This window comes from Gopherus evgoodei, chromosome 3 (genome assembly GCF_007399415.2).
Source record: "Gopherus evgoodei ecotype Sinaloan lineage chromosome 3, rGopEvg1_v1.p, whole genome shotgun sequence".
Lineage (NCBI taxonomy): Eukaryota > Metazoa > Chordata > Testudines > Testudinidae > Gopherus > Gopherus evgoodei.
Genome location: NC_044324.1, coordinates 203053582 through 203075236, shown reverse-complemented (window position 1 = coordinate 203075236; position 21655 = coordinate 203053582).

Here is a 21655-nt window from a genome sequence, read left to right as displayed (position 1 = left end):
CTGAGACAAATGACCTCCTCTTTTTGGCACACCCGTGTGTGTGTGTTTGGGGGCAAATCCCATAGACAAAAAGTAAAGTTTAGATTTAAAAAGATGAGTTGCTATAATGGGCAATGTCTGTGTAAAGAGTACTGGCTTTGTGTAAACACCACTAGCCTCCATTATCGGATTGATTTTTAGCAAGCTACTGACTTGCTAGACAGATTTTAAAAGATTCATGCCTGCCCTGCTGAGTATGCAAAGTCTGGGGTGGTTTTATTATTTTTTTTTGTTTGATTTTTTTGTGTGTAGAAGAGTATAAAAAGGAACTTTAAATAGTTTGTGCAGAAACAGTAGGTGAGAGTGGTCCATGGAAAAAGCTCTAACCTAAATCATACCTTTTTTCTCCCTGGCCTTGACCTCTAAATTTCTCCCATCCTCTGTTGACTGAATGTATTAATTTAGTCATCATACAATGCCTTTCCATGTCTGTTTTCTCTCATTCATAAATTATTTTTCTGCTGTCTTGGGTTTTTCTGTGTGTGTGGTTTTTTTATTTTTTTACTTCTGTAAAGGATTTTGGGATACAATTTAGGAAATATACTGTAGAGAATGAAACTATTATATCCCAATTTTTATGAAATAATTGTAACTTCAAAATGCTTTTTAGGACAAACACTTTTCCACAAAGTGAAGCATCTTTCATAGGAAAGGGTTTATATTTCAACAAAAAAATGCAGTCTTTGCTATATTATGTTATACCCAAATGTTCTTAAAACATAGTACGAAGGATACTCTAAAGTATATGGATTTTATCTCATTCTTCATGGAGAAAAATATCTAGAGTCCTAGTAATTTTTTGGGGGGTTCCAATTTGCCACTTAAAGTGAGTCATGTATAATTTTGACAGTCGTTCTGGTAGTGAGAGAGGCCGGTATTTTCAGAAGGGCTCAGCTTCCACAATTAGGGCCAAATTTTCAAACAAAACAAATGTCTGCATTTTTAAAAGAGCTCAGCAGCACGGTGTAAAATTGGCTCTAACAGTGCAGTGAATTGCCCAAAGGGGGCAGGGCTGGGGGAGCTGGTTTGGAGAAGATGGCCTAAAGTCTACTTTTGGGACAATGTGTGGAGCAGAATTCAGATAGGTATTTTCAAATATCACTGGCTGGATCCGGTGCTGCTATTACAGAAGTCCGCTTTCCCAGTTACCCAAGATTCAAAGAAACAAGTGAGGTGTTGCTTGATAGGCAGATCTATCTCCATGATTAAATTCTCTGTGGATTGAGCCCACTTCCATATTTAGAAATGTGTGTATAATTGCATTCCTGTATTTGTATGTGTAATTACCAGGATTGCAAATGCTTTTGTGTATTTGGATGCCTAAATAGTCATTAGTACATGCATTCATGGTAAATACACATGCATATGTAGGCACACAATTGGTCACACATTTTTGCATGCAGATCTTGAGCCCTTAAAATGTGTCCCTTTGCATCTAAGGAGGAAAAGGAAATGACCATACATAGGCTAAGGTTCCAACTGAAGGTGCTTGGTCATAGAATATGATTTTGCAGCTGTCAAAACAACTTAAAATCTGAGACTCAAAAAAGCTCCTTTGGATTAATTTGTCTTTTTAGAAGTGATTGAAAACAAATTATTGGTAATAGAGGTAACAATATAGCAGCCATCTTCTTTTTAAAACAAACAACTTTATTGCAGTGTTGATGTTTGTGTCTCAAAAATAAAGGAAACAGAACAAGAGTGCTTTAAATGTTCTGGTGAATGAATGCCTTCAAAGAAGTTTGGGAGCCCTTTTCTATCCAGTTCTGTAGAGGTCAGCAAGTTTGAGGGATTACAGGCACTAACTGAAAACGAAAACATCAAGAGGCTTGCTGTCTATCACAAGTATCACTAAATCTTTTTCAACAACACTGAGCAGTGAATTATGGAAGCATGGAATTGACTTACAGTTTATTTCTAGTAACAGTCAGTTACTATGTCAAATCTAAAACCATTCAGAAAAGCCTATAAAATATATGACAAACTAACCAGAAACCTCTAGCTCTCTTTACACGTGTGTAATTTTAAAGAACATCGGGTTAGCATTTGTGGAAATGAACAGCTAGGCCATTTTCAAGAGGCTATTTTTTTCTCTCTCACTTGTGTTGTTTGGCATCACAAAAAGCCTCTGGAATAGTTGTTGCTGGAGGAAGACAATATGGTGTGTGGGCAGCAGTACAGCATTGGTATTGCTTCAGGCTCTGTTGCTGATGCTGTTTTCCATATTCAACATGAAGCTAAGGAGCATTCTCCTAACAATCTTCTGAACTTACTTTGTTGGCCTATGGACACTTGAGAACTTTTTACTACAGATGTTTTGTGAACCTTAGTTTATAATGAGTTTAGGTCTGGGGAAGCTCCCAGGGCCTGATTCTTCATTATTCTATACCTTGGACAGCTGCTTATCCTAGTCTCAAGTGAGAGAGAAGGGGTATAAAATATTACCAAATGAGAATTTTACAGCCCTTTGCACTGGTGTAAATCATTACACAAAGTGCAAAACAACAGAGAATCAGGCCCAGTGTGCTTTCATAAAGTTGCACCTGTATCTCATTAGAATGGCATTTCCTGCATCTGACTTGCATTTCTTTATAGAGCATGAGAGAGGAGTCTTCTTTCTTCTTCTTAATCCCATCTATATCGGGTCAGCTCTTTGAGACTTTCTTTTCCATTCCACTCTACCTTGAAGCAATTCTTTGGGAACTGCACAGCAACTTTTTGTATGACATCCATCCATCTGGTTTTGGATCTTCCAGGCACTTCTTGATGCCAACTGGCAGATGGCACAGGAGGGCATATGATTCTACAGGGATCCCCTGGTATGAACATATGCATAAAGGTGGCATGTGAGGTCTCTGCTGAGAGCCAGAAGCCCAATGGTCATCATAATGACTGTGAAATGTATGTAAAGATTTATGTGTCTGTATTGATAATTACATTCATAAGGCAGGTAACGAGGAGGTGATGTGTCTTGGACAAATTCCTTTCAGACAGGGTTAACACAAGTTTCTCTCTGTGTCTGGTTATTGAGTGTCTCACAATAAACACCTATTGGCATACTGACCAAGATGCTGATTAAAAGATTGTGAAATCTACAAGAAAGGAGTAAACAGGAAAAAAGCAACCAGCAGGGGGCATCCTGCTTATGAATAAGGACAATGGATTGTTCTGATGTGTCTGGGAGTGCAAACGAACACCCTGGATCTTTCACTGACGAGGCAAGCTGATAGCATGACTTGTCTCATGAACGCAAGATCAAAGCCAAGCCTGGCTGTAGAATACTATTATGATTTTATTTTAGATGTAATCCTTTGTTTCCAATATTTCTAATTGCTATCACTTAAATTTCTATATTTCATTAAGTAAACTTTTACTTGTTTTCACTATAAACATGTCTAAGTGCAGTGTGGTAAGTGGAGCCGTGATCTTGATGTTATCTTTGCATTAAGATTGTTTGTTGGGAAAAATATAGTGAAAAGAGGAAAACCCTGTGTATAGAATTCATCCATCTTGAGAAGACTTTTGCCCATGTTCCAATAGAAGATATCTATATGTATGAGAATGGTGTATGAGAATGAAACAGATACCTGAAGACTATATCAGACTTATCCAGGACATACCACAGGCCACAGTTAGAAGGCTACATGGAGAAACTTTCAAATAAGAGTTAGAGTTCATCAAGGAGTGGCACTTAGCCCCCCTTTGTCCATATGGATGCTCCATGCACTTACGGAAAACATCTAGCGAGTCGTGCCCTGGTGTGTGCATTTTGCAGGTGATGTAGTCCTAATGAGGGAGAGCAGAGAGGAAGCAGAGGAAGATTTAGAGAGATGGAGGAGCATGCTTGAAAGCAATGCCATGAAAATCATCAGAAATATTACAGAGTATATGACCTGTAGATTCAATGATACCTTGCAGGAAGATCATAAGCCACTACCAAAGGTACAGAAGTTCAAATATTTAGGTTCAATCTGTACTTTACTTTTCATCAACACCAACTCTACACTTTTTTCAGTTACTGTCCCTAAATTTCAAGATACCAGTCATATTTTGTGGACTCTCTTCTTTGACTGCATCCTTCCAGAGTGAAACAGAAGCCCTTTGTTTCCAAGGAATGGTCCAGTCATATGGGGAGTATAAAGGACTTATTTCATGGATTTCTTTGGCAAAGTTTTACATCCAGCTTCCAGCCTGATGTCAAATCTCCTCCTTTTTCAACTGGACTTCGGGATGGCTACAGCGGAACATGAGGGAGATATGTTTTATTTTGGCTGTTTAAAATGGAAGACAACAGACAGTTTGAGACTATGTGTGCCATTTCTAAAAGTTGGCTAGAAAGGTTTGATCACCGTCAATGACAGGGCATCTCAGAGGCATGTTGCAGATTAGGTATTTCAAAACAATGCCATTATGTTGCCCTCATGTTTTCTCATTTACCCCAGAAATAACTCCTGAAAAGTGGTACTTTGCCAGAAGATGCAACAAAATATGAAATTCTTTGATTGGCTGGCATTGTAACATCGTTTTAGGAGAGACCAATTTTTGGAAGTGGTAATTTCAGAAATAACACCCCAGTGCAGGAATTAGTGCCTTAGGGTTTGAGTCTGTTCTTGCATTGGTTTTACATTAGTGCAACTCCATTGATTTCAGTGGAAGTACCCCTGTTTTACACAGTTGAAAACAAAAATGGACTCAGGGCCCTGAGGAGCCAACAGTGGTGTAAATCAGGGCTAGATCCATTGATATCAATGGAGAAATATAAGTTTAAACCCAGCGTCAGTCATAGGAGAATAAGGCCATTAAGAATGTCTTTGCCTAGATAGCACAATGTTTGATGCATTGGCTATTGCTAAGACAGATGATTAGACGTACCTATGAGTATTTGGGGAATTACCCACTGAGTTCCAGCAAATAGCTGATATTTAAATTCCATCTCATCTGTTTTTTTTTCTCTGCATACATTGCAGGGGAGTGTTTAATGTTTAAATGCTTGCCATACCAAAACTATATGAGGAGCATCATGGTTCACGATAGCCACATTGCTTTCTTTTTGGCGCTTGCTTGGGAAAGCATCCAATAACGAAGAGTGCCTTATAAGAAACCATTTCAACATCATTCTCATGGCAATTGTATTTTAAAATGAACACAACCTAATAAAGTTTCATGTGTGAAATCAAAGTTCTCTTTACTAGCTGAACAGTTGTGTCAATAAAAATACTTTATACGCTAAGATTTGGGTTTTTATTATTTTACATTTATCGAGAAACAAATTGCAGAGTAAAGTGGGGCCACAGAATGAAATGCTCCCATACAGTCATAATACAATACAAAATGTAATTAGGTAGCATATTGTTAAAAGTCAGTTCCAAAGTCTAACAATGCAGTGTCACTGATTTGTAAGCATGTAACTGTATAATACATAATTGTCAGCTGTTGTGAAGAGATCTAATTTTGATAATGCATATTGAGATTGGTTGTCTGTTTGTTAATGAGTGGTCTGAAAAATACTTATGGCTCCAGAAGGCTTGACAATTCTGAACGGAATACAGCTCAACCAAAGAGCACAGATTTAAAAGGCAAAAAATAACTAACTAAATAAATAAAATGAAGAAATAGAAATATTCCTTGTTACCGAATCTATTAGCATCACAATTATCCTGTTTGTTCATATTATATTTACATACATAATATAAAATATAAACAACTGTGAACCAACAGAGTGAGTCACTGTGATTAATTTTTCTTTATTTATACTAGATGTGCGCATATTTGGTTTGAACAGGGGTTCTCAAACTGGGGGTCGGGAGGTTATTACGTGGGGGGGTCATGAGCTGTCAGCCTCCATCCCAAACCCTGCTTCACCTCCAACATTTATAATGGTGTTAAGTATATTAAAAAGTGTTTTTAATTTATAAGGGGTGGTTGCACTCAGAGGCTTGCTGTGTAAAAGGGGTCACCAGTACAAAAGTTTGAGAATCACTGGCTGAAGTTGGCATTCCAAGGAATCCGTTGTGAGATCAGCTTCATGCCCATGTAGGGCCCACTCTTCTGTGGGGACTACTAACTTTGCCAGACTCAGTGCAGTGGTTGAGAGCAGCTGCTGGGGGGCTGCTGCTTCTCCTGCACTGGTGGACAGGAGGTGGGAACTTGGCAGAGCTTTAGCTTACCAGACCAGCCAGTCAACACAACTGAGCCAGAACAGAGGGGGAAATCAGATGCACCACCAACGGGGCTGGTGCAATGTATTTCCTCCCTTGAGCAAGCAGGTGTTTGTAGTGTCACAGTTTGGTTCCTGCCCAGCTGCTGGGATAGTGTGACCATATGCTGCCCCTCCCTCAGGCTGGGTTGTAATCCAGCCACAAGAAAGGTAAACTGAAAAAAAAAACCCTATTTGTTTTCATGCTACTTGTAAGACAGTGCCTATACAGCACAGTATCTTTTAAAGCGTATGCTACTTAATATTGGTTTCAAATCAAAGGGATTACTCATAGAAGGTACCACTCAATGGCATAATCTATTCTCTTGGTAGTACATCCCTTTTCAGCTGTTTTATGGATGTATGAACATAGCTATTACTATGCAGAATGGAATATTGTGATTTAGATTTTAACTAGTTAGGGCAGGGACTGTCATTTCCTTTATGTATAGTGCCTAATACAATGGGGTCCCGATCTGGTTGGCTTATAGGTGCTGCTGTAGTAAAAATGTTAATTAATAAGAGATATTAGTGTTCTCTCTGCCACAGTCCTTTCTGTAACTTTCCCTGCCCAACAGAGCTGTGCAAAATAAGGAATTGATACAAAATATAAAACACATTTAATTTACACAAATAATCAGCTTTTGATACACCTTTTTTATTTTTCCCAGTTGGTAAAAAAAATTTCAAAACTTGAAAACGTATTTTTGGGGACTTTCTACATGCCCAGCAAGATGGACTCATGTAGTGAATTTTCAATCACTGAGCTGAGCTGGGCTGAGTTTGGTTGAACTTACATCATGGTTGAACTTACTCAGTTTCCCTAATTTGCTGGGCTACCTGGAGTGTTCAGGAGGCTCAACTGAGCCCATTTTGACTTGTTTTCAGAGGGAGTGATTCTGTGTTGTATTCTCTTCCTTGTGATAATTAAAAAAGTTAATAGGTCTGATGTTTTTCAAGGTATTGTGGTATCTGCAGAGACAACTCTGTGCTGCTCCGCATTCTGGAAATGTGGGTGGGATATGGTTCATGCCTGCTTTGACAGTAATGGAAATGGCGGTGCATTCAGGAGACTCCCCAAGTGGGAGCGTTCCTGCTCTCTGCAAGAGATTCTAAGGAAGAGGGTGGTATACCATTGTCCTCTGTCTTCACCCCAGAGGCAGTCTAATGGAACTATGAAACACCATGTCTGGAAATGAATCTCAACCCTAGATGAGTTGTAGTGACACCCTGTTTGGCATTATGTTACACCATTTGAGCCAATGTAATAATCTCACCATCTTTGGCTAGAATTCATCTGACACTATGGGAAAAAATACCTCACATTAATGCGAAAGTTAAGGAGAGAGAGAGACGATAAATATTCTTTCAGTTTTTGATAATTCTGCAGAACCGCAGGTGACAGACACGAATGGCCTTGGTGCTAACTATATGTAACAGGCCATCAAAGTAGAAGAAAGCCAATAGCAAAATACCACCTCCAAGTAAAAACCCCTTTGAAGAATGTGATCCACGTGATCGGAGCGGGAGAGCTGGTCCACCCTCTGAATTTCACTTATCACACAAAGAGAAGAGAGCTCACACTGAAGGAAATAGTGTTTCTCCCAAAGGAGTAAGGAGAAGACAACTGCCATGTTCTTTCATTCTGTTCCCTCCCGGGCAATGGAAATGTTTGAGCAAATGGTCTGTAATTCAAGCCAACATTTTCAAACTTGGATGTTTAAAGTTAGGGACCTATAGAAAAGGGGCCTGGTTTCTAGAGGTATTGAGCACCCATAGTTCCTGTTGTAGTCCATTGAAGTTGCAAGTACTAAGCACCTCTGAAAATCATGTAGGTGTATAAGTATGAATTTAGATGCCTAATTTTAGGTATTCACACTTGAAAATTTTGGTTTTAAAACAAATCCACCCATGTGTAAGTTTAACAAGCCCAAACCAACCCAAAAAGCAAATGGATGATGAAGTGTGCTCCAAGCCTGTTCAAGGTTGATTTTCCTGGCATTTTCTCCCTCAGCTTACAAATAACTGGGGTCTAACAGAAAAGCAAGATGAGATAAATTCTCTTCTTGGTGTAAGTGGATGCAAACTCCTCTGAAGTCAGTGGAGTTACAGCAGGAATGTACATACAAAAACAAATAAGCAACTGTGAATTAACTGCAATAGCAGCTTCCCCCCCATCTATTGGTGGGCCTTTAAAGAAAACTTTCAAAGTGTTCTCTCACTTTCCTTAGTTACACTGAGAACTGTACAACAACTTAAGGTGCTGTTCTCTGTTATAAATGCAAGGTATACTGTAGCATATCACTTTTTAGATACATTTCATATAACAGTCAGTTCTGCAAGCTAGCATTCTAAGCTAGAGCCTCGAAGGAGCCATTGCTGCTGATGTTGTGGGGTATTTTCACATCTTCTGCTCCCTAGTCTTCATCTCCTCAGTACAGAGCTTTTGTGCTATACTAGCAGTAATGTTCTATTTTATACTCAGGATGGTTGGGGACGCCTCAGACTTATGTGAAGTTGTCATAAATAATTTCACTTATACCTTTTGTTTTGTCAGAGGGGAAGGAAGATGTTAAGGTCCCTAGGAAAACTGGATATGAACTAGGATGGACGATGGTCTTCAGACATTACAGCCTAGTTCCTCTAATTTTTTAAAATATGTATATACTATGTCATGCATTATTAATTTTCTTGTGAGTGATATGACTTTCAAGGCTATCAAGGGACTAATCTATTTTTTACATGGAGTAGAAAAGGATTCTAGGTTTGTACAAATAAAATACTCCCTGGAAGCAATACTAGTGAAATGATATCTGCAAACATCACAGCTTTACTTCTCTTCTGAGCAAACATCAGAGTCTCTATAGAAAGTTAACACTTTAATTAGACAATATGCCAAACAATCATGTACATCTGCCATTAAATTGAAGCATTTGTGCCCTTTTTTATGACTGCTTTCTTTCTACAGCAATGAGCTAGGTATATAGAGGAAAATGTGTCTAAATCTTTAGTCTTAAACTATTTGAGATACACATTATTAAACAGTCACTAGAATTAGCTGAAATCCAAAAAACTGGGTTGATGTGAGTATAGTATACTTACTTAGTTCTAGCTGTTTGTTCCTTGCCTGAAAGGAAAATGATGCATGACTGCAGAGTTTTAAATATGTTTTTTTTTCCCCAGGGGAACGACAGATATATTGGCTTCACAGGTCTAAGCATGGAGATAATTTTGGTTTGTGGATGTTAAACTGCATTGAATCTGTATGCAGCTAGTTAATATAAAATCATGTTGGAAGTAAATAAAATCCAGTAAATGTTTATTTGTAGTTTATTTTTGAACTCCGGAATCATATTAACAGAAGCTTTGATATACTGGATTAGATGTTTTTTTAATATTTGAAAAATACCATGGATAAAGTGAGTGGCTGTATTGAAGAGTCAAGCGGAGACTAGAAATGTGCTGTCATTAAAACATGTGGTGTTGCATGAATAGTGAAGATTTTAAAACGATTCACATTTCATGGATATCTAGCTCATGAATTATCCACCAGTTTTTTGCTTGGATGTTAGCTACAAGAACCAATATCAGATAGGACGTCTAATCTTAAAGAAAAAAACAAAAAGAAAAAGAAAAAAAGAAATCCTTGAAACATTTTTAGACCTGCTCTCCTTGTCACTGTATAAAGTTTACTACCCACCAGCCTCAGTGTTTTGGATACTAGCCCTAGGAGAAAGGGATAGAGAAGCAGTAACTGCGGGAATGAAGGGGTAGTTGCTCTCTAGAATCTCTAGCCACTCATTGGGCAGTTAGGAGAGGAAGAGAGCTGATTTAGTTTCTTGCACTCCATTAAAGCCTAGCCCGGGCTATGGGGAGCCTTGGTTTGCTCTGTTTTGGAACTCCCCTGCCCCTCAATACTGATAGTTTTGGAGCTGTGTGTTACCGATCCTGTGGGCCTGCCCTGACTGATTGCCAGTTTTGGGGTCAGGAAGGAATATTTTCTTCCTGTAGTGGCCAAATTGGCAGAGGTCTGGTGGGCTCCTTCCTCGCAGCATCCTGGAGGCCCAGTTAAGTAGAAACTGGATTTAGTAATTAGTGGTGGTACTTGGCAGGGATGCTACTTTGTCACTTGTGGTGGGTTTCCCTTGTGGTTAAAAGGGTAAAAGGAACAGTTCTTAGAAAGAAGACCTGGGATTTTACTGATGGCCATTCTGCCCATGGAAAGGGGGAAACCTTTTAGCCTTCATGGGCCAAGGTCTGTCCCCACTTTTATTACTGTTTTCCCCCTCATGGCAGGGAGGAGAGGATTCAGAAAAGTGGGCTGAGTCCTTAGGGCAGGCTGAGGAGAGTCTACCCTGAATTACAGGTTATGTGGTAGGAGCCGTGTAAGTCCTGCCCTGGAACCACATAACACAGCTGGTAGGTGAGAGTTTGGATGACAGGGTGGGTAGTGACCCTCCCCGATGTTAAGTTTAATAATGGTGTGGTTTATTAATGCCACTTAATATCCCTCCCTGTGTTTTTCTTTATTTGCGGCCATGTCCAGATCAACATGCTGTTGTTTAACTGTTGCAGGTAGCTACATATGGAAAGGTGCGGAGAATAGTGGGTGCAAGATGTAGTGGAAATACTTTTCCATGTCACAGGAGCAAACAGAGTGAGGAATTTGCTTTCAAATTTCAATACAAAGGCAGTAAGCTAGTAATGAGAATCTATGAATCTGGTTACCCCCTCCTCCAAGGTCACCCCCTTCCTTGGAGAGAACAGGATTGCTTGTTTGGCTCTCAATATGCTCAGAATGTTTGCAGCTCCGCATTAAGATAATGACTATAATTAAATATCATGCTTCAGGGGTTCAGTCAATCACCTGCAGGGGTCAGGAAGGACTGCATCCCGGATACACAATTGACTATATGTGTGTATGGGTTTTTTTCTCTTCTGACAGGATGGACCAGTGTTCTGATATGGTGCAGAGAATCCTAGAATTCTGGCTGGTGTGTCTTGTTCCCAGGCTCAGAGTCATGCTGATCACCAGATTTGGGGTTGAGATGGCATTCCCCCCCCCAGGTCAGGTTGACAGGGACTTTAAGTGTTTTTGGTTTCTTTGTTTTTTCACCACTCTCTGCAGCATGGGATGTGGTTTTCCTGCTGGGATCATCTGGGCATATCTCACCTAACGGCAAGGCAGGGGCCTTGAGTATTGGTGCCCCTTGATCTCTCCCATTTTCTCTCTCTCCCTGTGGCACACAGCTTAAGTCTCCTAAGCACTGAAATGTTTGAGTTTAACTAAAGCCTCTGGGTGAAATTTAACGGTTACAGTATACAGGAGGTCAAAAAAGGGCTCTATTGGCCTTAAACTCTATTAAACTAATTCTTTTTTTGAATGAAAAAGAGGTCACATGGAAAGAAGGCCTCTACTCAGGCCTCACCCCAAATCCCCAACATCTTGGGCTAACAGAGGACTTTGAACTGGAGATAGTTAGTGTTAAAGGTGTGAATGGCCTGTGCCAAAAGAGTAAATCTATTCCCTGGCAACTCTAAAGTATTGTAACCTCTTGTGTGGACTAGCCAATGAAGTGAGAGCAAAGATCCACACTCTGCTGGTGTGATTTGTACCTACAGCCCTGGAACTGGCAATGTTTGAACATTTGTATCTGTCAAATGATCAAGTGTCCAACATCCATGTCACCATTTAAATGTCCACCATTAGGCTTTAGAGCTGAGAAAAACAAGACAGTTTGCATCTCTGTCCCAGCTGTCAGCTGAGATCCTCAGCTCCAGTAGGTGCAACAGGAGGGGTGGGAGAAAGGAGACTTTAAGCCACCTTTGGGATCTCCCAATCCCGGGGCTGGTTCAATAGCTGGTGTGACCTAGAGCACCATAACGACAGCTGTAAATGACACTCTGCTGCAGTGGTCCCCAGGTGGCACTTCCACAGCTAGATAGTGCTGCAACACAGCTCTGCTTGGCCATATCCCTTTCCACCACCCACTCCGACTAATTCTCCCCTAGCCAGGGCTGCCAGAAAGAGTGCTACACCAGTGCTATTCTCATGTAGACATTTTAAAGGCTGTTTTGTGGGCCTAGAATCTGACCTGTCATGTGTCTGTAGACACATTCAGACAATACTACCTCATTTCCAATTTGGAAGGTTCCTCTTCACAACCACAAAGGCTGGACAATATTGTTTGCTTTTTTTTAATGAAAGTTTAAATTCAGAAGAAATCTTTAGGGGCCACCTGAAAAATGCTGGTATTCTGGATCTCCAGCTAGCCAGCCCACAACCTAGCTTGCTTTGCGGAAGCTTGTGCCAATCAATTCCCCATGGCAAAACTGCTCTAGATCCAGCCCAGTTGACCACAGAAGGCTCTCCCCACAATAGTGATAATTATGCTGGATAAGCAGTGGAATGGGTCACCTAAGATGGTGGTAGAATCTGACAAATTTGACAAAGCCCTGGCTGGGATGATTTAGTTGGGAATTGGTCCTGCTTTGATCAGGGGTTGGACTAGATAACCTCCTGAGGTCCCTTCCAACCCTGATATTCTAAGATTCTACACCTTGTTCTTTTAATCAGCGGTCGGAAGATTCTTTACATAAGAGGTCAGTGTCATCCCCATTTCACAGATGGGAAAACTGAGGTACAGTGAGGTGAACTGACTTATATAAGGTCACCCGGTAGGCCATTGGCAAAGCCAGGACTAGAGCCATGGTCTTCTGAGGCCCAATCCAATTCACCAGGCCACCCCCTCACCTTGTCGCTGGGTCAGGATGGTGTAGTAGGGGAAATGGATACATCATTATGCCCAGTCATGCTCAACTTTTGGAATGGCCCCTAGAGTCTATTGACACTTGGTGCAACCTAGACTAGTGCTGAATCTCATTGAACACAGAGGCCATAGAAGCTGCCTTAAAACCACATATCTACACCAGCGACACCATCACAGGACCTAACGAGATCAGACATCATTACCGGTTCATTCACCTGCACGTCCATCAATGTAATATACGCCATCATATGCCAGCAATGCCCCTCTGCTATGTACATCGGCCAAACTGGACAGTCGCTACGGAAAAGGATAAATGGACACAAATCAGATATTAGGAATGGCAATATACAAAAACCTGTAGGAGAACACTTCAACCTCCCTGGCCACACTATAGCAGACCTTAAGGTGGCCATCCTGCAGCAAAAAAACTTCAGGACCAGACTTCAAAGAGAAACTGCTGAGCTTCAGTTCATCTGCAAATTTAACACCATCAGCTCAGGATTAAACAAAGACTGTGAATGGCTTGCCAACTACAACTTTCTCCTCCCTTGGTTTTCACATCTCAACTGCTAGAACAGGACCTCATCCTCCCTGATTGAACTACCTCATTATCTCTAGCTTGCCTGCATATATATACCTGCCCTTGGAAATTTCCACTACATGCATCTGACGAAGTGGGTATTCACCCACGAAAGCTCATGCTCCAAAACGTCTGTTAGTCTATAAGGTGCCACAGGATTCTTTGCTGCTTTTACTGTTAATATTGCAGGAGTAGAGGAGTCAGGCCATCTGAACAGCTGTGACTGTACTGCACTTCAGAGAGGAGTGCTACATAGAATGCTTGCCTGCATGTCAGAACATTACATGGCCAGAGCTAGTGCAGGGAAACATGAGAAACTGGGTGATTCCATGACTTCCCTAATTAGTATCTTACAATGAAGAGAAATACCAAAAATATGCCTGGGGAAGCAATGTAGTGAACTGATAGCCAAGAACTCCTGCATTATATGCCCACCTCTGACACTGACTCCATGGCCTTGGGCAAGTCATTTAATGTCACTGTGTTTACTCATCTGCAAAATAGGGATACTACTAGCCTACTTCACAGGGATGTTGTTAGGATTAATTAGTTAATGTTTTTAAAGTGCTTTAAAGACATACTGTAAAGCGTTATTGGCCTCATAAAACCCAAGTGCTGTTAATGGTTAAATTCTAATTCTACACTTTTATTGAAATTTGTTAGTTTAAAATGTGAGTGTTTATGCTTCTCTTCCACATGCTATTAACCCACATAAAATTAGTGAGCTTTTTTTATGTGAGAGAGAACTCCTATATGTTTACCTTTGTATAGATGTAAATGTTGTAGAAGGGACTTGAACTTGCATTTTAACCTCAAAGCCTCTGGCAAACTGGTCACTGACATAAAAAATATCCAACATGTAACAATGCTTCACTTTGCGCCTTCTAAAACCATTAGCTTTTTCTTGCTTGACTAAGAAGGACTTCAAATTCAATTAATTAACATTTCGTTAAACAGCCCTTTTAATACAGGTTTGTTTTCCCCTTTATGTACCAGCACTAATAATGGTTTTTATTTCTAACTTGTTATTAATTAAAAATAAAACTATATTTCTATGTTTAATTAGTTTTAATGCCTTTTTCCTTGAACTGCAAAGAGGGTGTCTTTAAGTGTAGTGTTATATAATTGTTACCGGGGTAAATAATTTAGCTGGTCAGAGAAAATGCATTTCACTCAGTCTTGAGTGGACAGCCCAGTCACAGGCAGTCAGGCATGCCAAATCCAAGGCAAAAAAGAATCAAAGCTGCATGAAACTTTCATTAGAGCCGAAGAGGAAAAGCCAGCCTCTCTGACATGAATTCTAAATGACCCCTGAAACTGCCCATGGCCAGAGGGACACATCCTCTGAACATCTGCAGACAGGGCCTGTGCTAGCCAACACAGACAGGGGCTACTTTTCACAGAAGCTTAAAGACTTTGCCATGAAGGACAAATGAACAGACACAGATAGTCTCAACTACCCTAATCTTTTCTTTCCCCACTTCAAAGCCTTCTATGTTGCATCTCAATCTGTAATTACCCTTGAGGTATTTTAAACTCAAAGCGACACCAGGAAAATTGTACTTCCTGATAATGGGAGTCCACAGTTGTGTTTAATCAATTATGTAGTTGGTCATGAGACTGGCTTTTTAGTAACAAGAATCATGATAAGGCCAACCCCTCTCTGCACTGGCTGAGGAGAATGACAATATAAAATTAAAGAAACATTATCCATTTGATGTAGTTTAATGTAGACTTAACCTGCTTAATTAAAAACATGCTGCTGATACCCACCCACCAAACAGCTACTCTTATGCCACACTGTAAATTAAAAAAACACAACTGTACAAGTTAGGTGGAGCTACAGCACTGATTTTACAGAGATAAACAGACACTCAGCAGCAACTGCATCTCCAGGATTCTCTGAGTTCATGGCAGTGCAGTAGAACAGAACTACAAGGGCTAAGAAAGCTAGAGAGGAAATGCAAGTCAAGCTGGGAGTTGCAAACATACAAGCTCACTAACTTGTTGTTCCAATTATATGTGGGCCGATGACTGTTTCCCAACCTCTTCTTTCATTTCTGATCTGGACATTAAAATTTCCCATAACCAGGACAAGACAACAATCTGGATCTAAACAAGGGAGATCGTGCACAGATACTATTTTCACCCTGAGATGGATTATTGAGAAACAATTGAATTCCAAGGTCATCAATTTTGTGGACTTTCAAAAGGCATTCAATACTGTAAACAGAGAAACAATGTGGAAAATTGTGGAACAATATGGAATTCCAACAAAATTAATGAACATTATGACGGCATTCTGTGCCAACTCAAAATGCTGCATTAAAATGGAAAATGGATTGAGTAAGCCATTCAGCATCAAGACAGTTGTAAGGTCCTGTCCCCTTTTTGTTTATGCTAGTCTTCAACTATGGATTAAAACAATGTGACAGTGATACATATGGCCTAAAATGGAAGAATTCAAGGCTATTTGATCTAGACTTTGCTAATGACATCACTCTTATCAATGAAGATGCCAATGGACTACAAAAATGAACAAACCAAATAAAAGAAGTAACGGAGAAGATAGGTTTGAGATACAATGCAAAGAAATGTAAAGTCATGTTAATGGGGTCTATAGGCACAGAAATCGAAACTGAAGAAGAGAAACTGGAGAAGGTGGACAATTTTATGTATCTTGGAAGTACCATCAGCCAAGATGGTACTAGTTCCAAGGAAATAAGAAGAAGCGGGAGGGCAAATGCTGCATTTGGAAGACTCAAAAACATCTGGCAACTCAAAAATATCTCCCTCAAGACAAAACTGAACGTGTAAAAAGCAATTGTTATCGCCATCACAACATATAGCAGTGAGACATGGCAACTTACCAAGTAAGATACCCAAAAACTGGATGCATTTCAACACAAAAGTCTGAGAAGAATATTGGGAATAACATAGAGTGATAGGAAGACGAATGAAGAAGTCAGAAAAATTATTGGACACCCTCTCATAAATAATCTACAAATGAAGACATCCATGGCTGGGAGATGTGCTGAGAATAGAAAAAGAACGCTTACCAAATACTGCCCTTGAATGGAAGCCAGAAAATGCAAAAAGAAAGAGAGGAAGACCACAAATAACATGGAAATGAACAGTTCTGAATGACATCAAGCACCTCAACATGAAATGGGAAGGTTTGGAGAGACGGCAGTTGAAAGGCAAGGATGACAAATGTAGGTAGCCCCATGTGCAGCAAAGCATGGGATTGACTAAGGTCTAAGGTCATAAAAGTTTCCGCAGTCTCTGGAGCTCTGAGGAGCACTCCATCTCCTCAAGGCAAAGAATGTCTCATAGGGTTCCCTGCTGGTGGAGATGGCTCCACACCTCTCCATATGATGGTCTGTGTGTGCAGCCTGCTTGATACAGCCCTTGGTGATTAGTGATGAGAGAACTGCATAGGAAGTTGGATTCAGATTAGCACCCAAATATTCAGATGCATAGTTGACTCAATTTTTTTGAGAATGGGCTCCCTTGTCATTCCATCTTCACCTCTTACTGTTCTCTTCAGCACAATCAGATCCTTAGCCCTTCTTCATCTCAAACTTCCGTTCTCTGATCTTTAGATTCCTTGTCAGCAATGCCCAGCAGGCTTCCTGACACCCTCAGCTTGTCTCTCTCTGCTCCTCAACTGGCCTCATGATATCCCAACCCCTAACTTTTGTTGGCTTTAGATAGGGGAGGGGTCTTGGGTTTGGTGCTCTTCCAGATATGTTTTTGAAGGTTGCTCCATTCAGCACTTGCTTTTTCACTTATGGTGGGTCAAGGGCAACCCAAACTCCTTTGCCTTTCTCTGACCTTGAGAACCATGGAATTCCTGTGCTTGAAAGAGAGTAGCCAGCCAGAGGGCAATAATAGACTGGCTGGGACTCTTGGGTGAACTCTTGGGTGGATTCCACTGGAAACAAAATTCCTTGTACAGATTATTCTTAATAAACGGATCTAGTTTGTGCACCCTACTAGTAACACCAAGAAGAACAGAAGAAAAAAGACCACAAGGATGACTGTTATAATATAGTAAAAATTAAATTCACATCCTTCTTTGGGAACTTTGGGTACCTTTGTACCTGTCAGTTGGTGGGCTCTTTAATATAGGTCTGCCCTCCAAATACTGATGCTATTTTCTCAGTAGAGAAATTACTGTGTTTGAATCTATGATGTCCAGGAGGGATGATGTTACATGCAAGTGTACTGATTGGCAGATGTATTGATGTCATTTTTGGATATACTTCTTTCACAGTCAGTTTTACTGGTACCAACATCACAGGAGAAAGTAGCTTCAGGTACCTGACGTATCTCCCTAGGAATGAATGGGATATATACATAAAGTGCAATACCCTACCCTCCAAACTATCTGTTTCTTTTTAGAAATATAATAATAACCTCTCATCCCCTAGGCATATCAAACATTCTAAACATACTTTCAGCAACAAACTCAATTACTAGGTCTTGTCCACCAATATTAAGAGAGTCATTGTTGCTAGTTGTACAAAGCCAGTGAGCCATCTAATTGGGAATCAGCCATCTCCCAAGCCAATATCAGCCGTTCTATTAACGATACCATTACATTTCCATAGGTGTACATGTCACATTATAGACAGACCAATAACAAGGTCCCTCCCCTCAAAACATTACAATGTAATTGAGACAAAATACAATACAGATGATAACAATTTAAATACAAGAGGCTGGAGGGGTAAAGTCAGCTTTGGGATTGAAGTTGAAGGGCTGGAAATTCAGTCAATCAGGATGCAAGCTGGCTATACAGTGAGCCTGTGTGTAATGCAATTATGCAGCCACATAAACTGTTGTATAACTGTGTTACAGAATCTTAATTTTCATTTTAAAAAAAGTCTTTAGCCCTTATGGTGACAAAGATAATCTCCAGAATTTAAGCTGAATGTAACCAATGCGGTGACGTCTGTCTAATATAATCTAGGTCTAATGTGCTGCATAGTACATGAGGCCTTGACTGTAGTTTTGAATAACTGTACCATATGCAAATTCCTGCACTGATTTGTTTTGTCCTAAGAACTTGCTGACTACAGGCCCAGGTCCCCAACAAATGTAGCTACATCTGCTTTTTATTCCTAGATGAACAATAATAATTGTTTTCAACCCAGTTATGCCTGAAAGATATTTAATTGTTATGAGACATTTACATATATTCAAATCTTTAGGAGAGGATTTTGGTAACTCATCAATCACATTTTGGGCTAATAATGCCTCCACCAGATTTTAGCACTTCTTGATCACTTTAGGTCTTCTTTTATTTCAGGCATGTCAGGCCAATGCACTTTGCTGTAATATAGGAGAAAGTTAAAATGTAGTATAAATTGGAGTCCCTTGCCATCTAACCCTAACATACCCAGCAACAGCCCTAGCTGTAATGCGGCCCTATGCAAAGTACAACATGCAGGACTCAGTCTAGTTCCCTCCATACCCTAATGGGTTATCCTCAACTCCTTGTGCCTATAACACTTCCTCCAGACACCTCCTGCCACATGTGAACCCACTCACATTATGGCCACCTTCCCATACTCATCTATAGACATGGAAGTGTCCCCAAACATCCCCATATGAAAGGGCGCTGCTTAGCATACACTGACCTTTAGCAGCTCTGCATACAGGTGTTAAAGGGGCTCAGGCCATTGCCCCTATTGTCCCTACATGGATCTAGAAGACAACAATTGGAAATGAAGAACTTTCTAAGACAGAACAAGCTAACAGCCATGGCCCACAGTGTTGGGAATGGACAGGGCTATGGAAGACAAACAGAGATGATGATGTAGATAGGGGCTTAGGTGAGTTCATGTGTTACCTCATGTGGGGCCTCTGTGGGGATAGGAAAGAATGAGCATCCCACCAAAAGTCTTTTGATGTTATTCTTGATAGTGTCAAGGATGACATCACAGCATTGCTACAGCTGATTTCCACCTTGTGCCAGGGCATCATTCATGGAACGACTACAGCCTTTGGCTAGCACCATGTTAGGAATCAGATCACAGCAGAGTTTGAGGATTCAGGGCTATCTGAGATTAGACAGGCGGGTTGATAAAGAACCTGTCCGTAGAGTAGCACCTCTACACTTCTGTATGGTTGAATTAGCCATAAAACTCACTGTGACTAACTGTATTGAGTATGGCAGGCTGGGCCAGCCTAGGTAGTTCAGGTTTTTTTTTTTCTTCTGAAAACACATTTAAATGGCTTGTAATTTTGTATATAATTAATAAATGTCATGGTACCCATCTACAGCCATTCATGTACAGTATGCTACTCAGACTCTAGATGGCACTTAACGAGAGCGTTGATTTGTAGCCATATTTGTGGCATTTAGTCACTGGCTTGCTTTGGGGACACACTGAGCTATACCACTCTCAGGGAGAGATGATGCTTCCACAAGCATCTCCTTATGAAAGGATGCTGCCCAGCATGTACTTCCCTTTAACAGCTCTGCAGGCAAGAGGCCTCATCCAGGGGTGGCTCCTGGCACCAGCACACCAAGCGCGTGCCTGGGATGGCAAGCTGCAGGGGGGCAGCCTGTCGGTCGCCATGAGGGCGGCAGTCAGGCTGCTTTTGGCGACATGCCTGCGGGAGGTCCGCCGGTCCTGTGGCTTTGGCTGCAATTTGGAGGTGGGTATGCCGAAGGTGCGGGACTGGTGTACCTCCCACAGGCATGCCGCCAAAAGCCATCTGACTGTGGTCCTTGGGGTGGCAAAATACCGTCTTTTCCCTGTTCCCCTTGGAGTGAAGTGCCTCCCCTGAGTACATGGAGAAGTAGACCCTCTTTTGAATACAGGGACTTCCACTGAGACTGATGGTTGCAAGGAGTTCATGGAGCGGAGGAAGCTTTTAATATACTCCCTATCTCTCTGAGCACGAGAGCAGAGGCAGTTGGTGCAGAATTACCATATATATTCAATCATAAGCCGGTTTGTTTATAAGCCGACCCCTCCAAGATGGATAAGTAAAAATGGAAAATTTTTATAACCCGTTCATAAGCCGATCCTATAATTCAGGAGTCGGCAAACTTTGGCTCCCAGGCCATCAGGATAAGCTGCTGGTGGGCCGAGATGGTTTGTTTACCTTGAGCATCTGCAGGCACGGAGGTAAACCTAAGTAAACAAAGTGTCCTGGCACGCCAGCTGCTTACCCTGGCGGGCCGGGACAGCAACTGGTGGGGACATTTTTTTTGTGGGGGGGGAGAAGCTGAAAGTCATAGAATCATAGAATATCAGGGTTAGAAGGGACCTCAGGAGGTCATCTCGTCCAACCTCCTGATCAAAGTAGGACCAATTCCCAACTAAATCTTCCCAGCCAGGGCTTTGTCAAGCCTGACCTTAAAAACCTCTGAGGAAGGAGATCACACCACCTCCCTAGGTAACCCATTCCAGTGCTTCAGCACTCTCTGAGTGAAAAAGTTTTTCCTAATATCCAACCTAATAACCTAAGTCAGGGGGAGTAACCCCTGTGACCACCCCCCACATGATCTAGGGGTCATAGTGGACCACAAGCTTAATATGAGTCAACAGTGTGATACTGTTGCAAAAAAAGCAAACGTGATTCTGGGATGCATTAACAGGTGTGTTGTAAACAAGACACGAGAAGTCATTCTTCCGCTTTACTCTACGCTGGTTAGGCCTCAACTGGAGTATTGTGTCCAGTTCTGGGCACCGCATTTCAGGAAAGATGTGGAGAAATTGGAGAGGGTCCAGAGAAGAGCAACAAGAATGATTAAAGGTCTTGAGAACATGACCTATGAAGGAAGGCTGAAGGAATTGGGTTTATTTAGTTTGGAAAAGAGAAGACTGAGAGGGGACCTGATATCAGTTTTCAGGTATCTAAAAGGGTGTCATCAGGAGGAGGGAGAAAACTTGTTCACCTTAGCCTCCAATGATAGAACAAGAAGCAATGGGCTTAAACTGCAGCAAGGGAGATTTAGGTTGGACATTAGGAAAAAGTTCCTAACTGTCAGGGTAGTTAAACACTGGAATAGATTGCCTAGGGAAGTTGTGGAATCTCCATCTCTGG